Below are 7,231 nucleotides of genomic sequence, written 5' to 3' on the forward strand. Positions count from 1 at the left end.
AACTTTTATTTTTGGGGGGTAGATCTTGACCCTCAAATTTCATTTTTGTGATTTTTAACATTTTTTTTTTTTTGTTTTGTTTACTCGGTATATTATACACCTCACAATCTTGGACTCTGGGATATCTTTTCTTAGAGAGTCCAAGAGAATATTCTTTTTGATTGGTTCGTCACTGTTCTCAGGAAGCACAATGGTACCCTAAATGCTATTCATAGTATGTTTTTTGATTTTTACATTTATATTATCTATTATTGTTATAGAGATATAGTAATCATACTGACTTTGTTGTGGCTTCTATAAGCCACGTCTTCTCTTATCTGTCTAAACGACATTTCTGTCGTTGAATGTCTGTTTAATAGGTAGTTTTCTAACATTAGGGCTGAAATTTTCCGTTCTGTTTCTAAGGTTAGAAACCTTGACCAACTTCCACTCCCAAAGAGGGAGTCGAAGTGAGTCGAGGTTGGGTCAAGACGATATTTACTTCTTTTTGGTTTGTTTTGTAACTGGAGTATAAGGTTCCAGTGTAATTTACATTAGGATTTTGTTTTGATTTTTGTAAATATAGGTTGTCTGAGGAGGTTCCAGCAGTTGTCAACTGTGTCGAGAGGGTACCATCAAAGGGTCCAAGGGTTACTCAAAGCCTTATTATGACTTGTTATAAAGATTGAGGGGAAGAGAAAAAAAAATAAAAAGTAAACCTGAAAACCTTAAAAAGATATCATTAGCCTTTCATGGAGTTTATTCTTCCACCAATGGCACAAGTGAGAACCAACTCCCAAATGTCCGCTCCCTACCTTACCCCACAGGGGGATGGCACAACACGATTAGAGAGGCCCAAGTGTAAGCCAAGCCCACTTGCTATGACAGAATATTACAAGAATAAAATCGTCCCCACCCAAATCACATCATGGGCAAACCGGATAGAATGCTGAGAGTCCTATCCCCAGAACCAGACTCCTTTGGAATCCATGGTCCAGCCCTAAATAATAGTTCCGCCTTTGAGATATCAATCTGATATCTCTCATGTCTGAACATTATAAGGTAGTTGATGGTCCTACCACAGTTCCCACTATTTAGCTTTGGATATAAACCCAATCCCAGCAGTGATATCTTTCCCTACTTATAAGGTCTAATAAATTTTACAAAAAGTGGAAAATTCCACAAAATTAGTCCAAATAAATAAAAAAAATATATGAGACTCTTGGACTCAAACCCAGGAACAAATTCCTGGGGTTCAAGAGCCCCCTCACCACGTCAAGGTGGTCCCACATCGAGGGGGCCAGAAGGTTTTAGCCTTTGGGTTCTCAGCAAGTCGTTTGAGATCATGCCACTTGTCCAATACCCTCTCTATGCCTGACAGCCGACGCTAGTAACAATGCACACACACAAACAATATATATATATATATATATATATATATATATATATATATATATATATATATATATATATATATATATATATATGTGTGTGTGTGTGTGTGTGTGTGTGTGTGTGTGTGTGTGTGTGTGTGTGTGTGGGTGCGTGTTTGTGTAACAACAAATAAACTGAAGCTGACACTGACTTTTCACAGGAACTGCTGAGTCTTTTCATTTCAAATTCCAAGATCGCTTTCACGTGAAAAGGGGGTGTAGCTCAGTGGTAGAGCATTCGACTGCAGATCGAGAGGTCCCCGGTTCAATCCCGTGCGCCCCCTGCTATTTTTCTTTATTTACAGTATTAAGGGTACTCTACTGCCATCTTGAAATGATCAACAGCATGAAAATGGATGTCCAATGGAAAGCGAACAAAAAAGGTTTGCCAGAAAAGGTTTGCTAGATTAAATATGAAAAAGGTCTAAGTCTATTAATATTTTTAGTAAAATCGGCCATCCAATTGCAAAAACACTTGTGCAGTAAAAAAAAAAAAATATCGAAACATGTACCAGTCACTGACCTCACGATATCTGCAAACACCTAAGTGTTGCATTATGATACAACTACACAGACCCATTTTATATGCAGTATATGATTATTTGAAATATTTTTATTTTGAACAAGCTCTAACAAGGGGAGGATTGCTTTCGTTATCATCTTTGCTAAAAGTCAAGCTGCAACCCTAACTGGAAAAGCAGAATGCTACAATCTCAATTGCTCCAATAAGGAATGCAATCCAGTATGGAAAATGAAAGGGACAAGTACAGAATAAGCTAGAAAAGAACAGCTTAAACAAAGGAGACAAATCATAGAGAAAAAATATATAGCTTAAATGACAAAAACTATGAAGTGAGACATATCAAAACCATGGCCATACTCTTGATTCCCTAAGTGGAAAAACCAAAACTCTTGACTGGGGCACTGTTCAATGCAATGTCTTCAGGGCAACAAAAAAAGCAGTCAGTTGCTACAACTCCGGATTCCCCCAACCCCCTAGCCAAACTCACTCTCATAAAGAATGCAAGAAACCTTGCAATAAGACAGTCACTGGGCAATCAGTCACTGGGACACTTCAACAACCACTCTGGTTTTTGAGCAGGAAACTATTAGCTAGCAAGAGGAAGTATAGTACTTTCGACACTATAGACACCTATTTAAGAGTACATCCTTCACCATCCTAATGGATCACTAACTTTTGTCCACCAAAATTTATGACTCACGCTCTGCCCAACAGCAACAACAACAATCAACACCGAATCTGGGTTCATGATTCAACATATACTTGGCAAGAAAAACCATTGGCAGATGCACTATCAAGAAAAGAATTCAGCAGAGTCCAATTAAGGTCAAAACTACAACAAACTTGACAATGGCAACTTGATGATACAGAAACAAACAATTACTGCGCCTCAATCATAAGTCTACAATGGGAGGACATCCATTTTGGCACCATGTACTGAACCATCCTCTGTGACACCAGCACAGGACATCCCTGCTCCTAATGAAAAGCTTTCCAAAACAATATTTTTTACCTCATCAGCAGACTTTGACACCCATTGGGAGAACAACAGCCAAATTAGTGATGCAGAAATTTATCTGGCAAGGGACAAAATAGGAAATGTAAAGATGTGGGTTCAACAGTGCCTCAGGTGCCAGAAAAGCATTACCACTTAGCATGTGAAATCCAGCATTGTGAAATTCCCACAACACCGATAACTTTTAGGCATTCCTGACAACGCATCAACAGACCACCTTGGCCATATTAATGTAATTAAATATCCATCATACAATCACCTACAACCCAGCTGTAAATGGCATGGCGGAAAGAACACACCAATCTTTCAAAGATACACTCATCTCCAGCTTTGATTGATTGATTTGTTTATTAAATCTGGTGTCATAACATCTAGGTTATTGACGCCGAAACAAATTTAAATATAAAAATTAAGTTTAAAATAAATTTCATATAAAAATATCTAAAAGTTATGTATATAAAAAAAATCCATATAAAAATATCTAAAATGTATGCATATAAATATTTGAATAAAAAGAAATAGGTTTAAAATAAATTTCATATAAAAATATCTGATACGTATATAAATAAATTTCTTCATATATTCTATATACAAGCTAAATTTTCTTCAGAAGGCCCGCCTCCAACATAAAAGTATACAATTGCTGAGTGTTACAATCCTTTCCAAGGATTGTAGCAAGATTAAAATTATCAACTTCATCTCGTCCCCAAGACAGGAACCTTTGTCTCAAATTCCTAAGTGTGGGACATTCAACCAGCAAATGTCCCACACTCAGGGGTACAGCACAGTCTTCACAAATTGGAGGATTCTCACGGGACATCAAGAACCCATGCGTGAGTCTTGTATGTCCAATCCTCAACCTGCATAGCATTGTCTCCTGTCTCCTTGGCGTATGGGGATATGACCAAGGAGACACAGATGATGCAATACTACGCATTTTTCTATTTGTTAAAATATTCTCCCACTGGGACTGCCAACGCTTTTTTATTGTTTGTCCTACTACAGGATATACATCCCGTGGTAGTAGGCATCTTGTGGGTTCTGGAGAGTTGACCGCTGATTTCGCTAGTTGGTCTGCTTTTTCGTTCCCATCCACCCCAACATGGGAAGGCACCCAACAGAACTTAACTTCTTCCTCCCTTCTTTTCAATAAAAACAACCATTCTAATACTTCTAAAATCAGGGGGTTTAAAGGATTAAAAGATTTCAGTGCCTTAAGTACACTTTTTGAATCACTATATATAATAAAATTGTTTCCATTATGAATTAAAATCTCCTTTAAAGCTTTTAAAATTGCATTTATCTCGGCAGTAAAAATTGAGGCAACGGATGATAACCTTCCACTCCTCTCTATATCAGGGAAGACTACACCAAAGCCGACGCCAGCATCAGGCTTTGAGCCATCCGTGAAGATTGGTGTGTAGGTGCCATGTTCCATCGAATGTTCTAAAAATATTGACCGCATGGCCTTACATGACAATTCTGACTTTGTGAAATTAAAATACTTGCAGAATTCTACCTCTGGAAATTTCCAGGGGGTATAACAGAATACTTTACTGGTAGAATCTTCACCCTAGGCATATTTAATTCCCTGAGAATCAAGTTTATTCTAAAAGCAAACGGATGCGGTTGCTTGGGATGATTTTCATAATAATGCCAATGCCTTTCCTTCTCATACATATGCTGGTCAAAGACTTAGGTAGCCTCTGGAATCTATACCAGCTCCGAACCAGCAGACGCTTGCTAATGAAGATCCAGTGGCACCTCACCAGCATCTACCAACATGCTCTCAATGGGAGATGATTTAAATGCTCCTGTACACAACCGTACCCCACCATGATGAATCGAGTTGAGCATTTTAAGGCTATTGGGCTTTGCAGACGTGTAAACTTCGCATCCATACGTTAATTTTGAAAAGACCAGGGCTTTATATAATCTCAACATCTGGGTTCTGTCTGCACCCCACACAGTATGAGACAGAACTTTCAGCAAATTCATCGCTTTCAAGCATTTGGTCTTAATATACTTCAGATTTGGGATCCAGGTCAGCTTACTATCGAAAATCAACCCAAGGAACCTCGTTTCACCTACACATGGAATTCTTTGCCTATGAATAAATAGATCTGGATCAGGATGAAATCCTCTTATGCGACAAAAGTGCAGTTACCGTTTTACTAGTAGAAAATTTAAAACCATTAACCTCAGCCCACTTCACTATATTGTCAATGCAGAGCTGAAGGTGACGTTCAGCCACTGCCATCCTTGAAGCTGCAAAGGAGACTGAAAGGTTGTCAACAAAAAGGGTATATGTTATATCTGAGGGAATTATTTTGGAAACCCCATTGACTGCCAAGGCAAACAATCTTACGCTTAAAACACTTCCTTGTGGTACTCCTTCTTCTTGACTGAATACTTCTGACATTGTTGCTCCAACCAGGACCCGAAATAGCCTATTTTTAATAAAAACCTTAATGAAGAGGGGCAAATTGCCTCTCAGGTTACATTAATGAAGGATCCTCAAAATGCCATATCTCCATGTTGTATCATAAGCCTTCTCCAAATCAAAGAAGACTGTGATGTGATGTTGCTTGTTGGCAAAAGCTTCACATATTGAAGACTCCATTCGAAGTAGAACATCAGTTGTGGAGTGCATGCTTCGGAAGCCACACTGTGCTGGGGACAGATATTTACCCTGTTCTAAGTACCACATCAAGCATGTGTTTACCATTTTTTCCATGATCTTGCACAAACATGATGATAGTGCAATTGGACGATAATTTTCTACTTTAAACGAGTCTTTTCCAGGTTTCGCAAACGGCAATAATTTTAACATCTCCCAGATCTTAGGAAGATATGCTCCTGTAAATTCTGTTAATAAGGCTCAATATGAATTGTTTGGTATTTTCAGGGGTTTGCTTAATCATTGAATACATTATATCATCCAGCCCAGGAGCTGATTCATTACATTTATTTAGGCCGATAGAAATTCCCTCATCGTAAAACGAATCATTGTATTTCTCATGTCTCAACGTATTAAAATCTATTTCAACTTGTTCCATCTGCTGCCTTTGGAGCCGAGTATGGTCGATCATCGTTTTTCTTTGCAATATTAGCAAAATGATTAGCAAACTCATTTGCAACTAACTGGGGGTCTGCTACCTCACAACCATTGATCTTGATAACTGGAGGTTGACAGGGAGTAAGCTTGCCTGCTATTTTTCTAACTCTCTTCCAAACTAGTGTTAGAGGAGTTTTCAATTTATTGAAGAAATAAAGATTGTCCAAGATTCTTTTCGTGCTATTTTTGATTTCCAAACGAAAATGAGCTCTTGCTTTTCGAAATTCTACACGGTAATACTCACATTTTCGTCTGCGGTATCTTGTGTATGCAGACCTCATAGTTCTATGAGTTTCCTGGCATTTACGAGTCCACCAGGGAACCGGTCGGCGGATAAATATGCCTGATGTCCTGGGTATGGACTGAAGACCAGCCGAGAACAATATTGTACTTAAAAATTCAAGAGCATCATCTACGCTGGGAAAGTCATCAGCAGAGTCATCTATTGAGCTTTGCTCCTGGAATGTTGCCCAATCAGCTTTTTTTGTATTCCATCTAGGTAGCCTGGAAGATGGAGGACTTGATGCTGAACTCACCACTATTGGGAAATGGTCACTGGTGAATCTATCATTTATAACTCTCCAATTAAAATCTATAAGGCAGTCATCACTACATATAGATAGATCAATTGCCGATAGCGTGCCTGTTTGAACGTGAAAATGTGTAGACTCCCCAGAGTTGAGGATCCCCACATTTTCACCTTCTATGATGGAACTTAGGCATCTTCCTCTTTGGTTGGTGGCAATATCACCCCATAGAGGGCTTCTGCAATTCATATCTCCCAAAATAATAAAGGGACGTGGTAACTGTTGGATAAGAGATTTAAATTCATTGATTGGGAAGACTTCATTTGGTGGTAGAAAGAGAGAGCATACTGTATATTTTCTTTGTAGATGGATCTGTACACCTATTACTTGCAAAGCTGACTGGATATTAATAGGATTTTGTGGGGTATCATTTCGAACATACAAAACGACACCACCATGACTTCCCATATTTACATTATAGGTGGAGTAATAAGATATATACTCTCGTGGGCTGGGGCACATGTTGTTACCAATCATGGTCTCCTGCAGAGCTATACAAACACGAGACACTTCTAATATGAGCAGTCTCAATTCTTCCCACTTTGCTCTCAATCCCTGACAGTTCCACTGAAGAAA

At 38.6% G+C, this 7,231-nt stretch overlaps 1 non-coding gene across 1 annotated transcript; it reads left to right on the forward strand.

Annotated features, from left to right (window-relative positions):
* The first annotated feature begins 1,624 nt into the window (after positions 1-1,624).
* Positions 1,625-1,696, forward strand: TRNAC-GCA (transfer RNA cysteine (anticodon GCA)). The gene has a single exon. It is a non-coding gene; the product is annotated as a tRNA-Cys (tRNA).
* Positions 1,697-7,231: the final 5,535 nt, after the last annotated feature.

Source organism: Macrobrachium rosenbergii, chromosome 27 (assembly GCF_040412425.1).
Source record: "Macrobrachium rosenbergii isolate ZJJX-2024 chromosome 27, ASM4041242v1, whole genome shotgun sequence".
Classification (NCBI taxonomy): Eukaryota; Metazoa; Arthropoda; class Malacostraca; order Decapoda; family Palaemonidae; genus Macrobrachium; species Macrobrachium rosenbergii.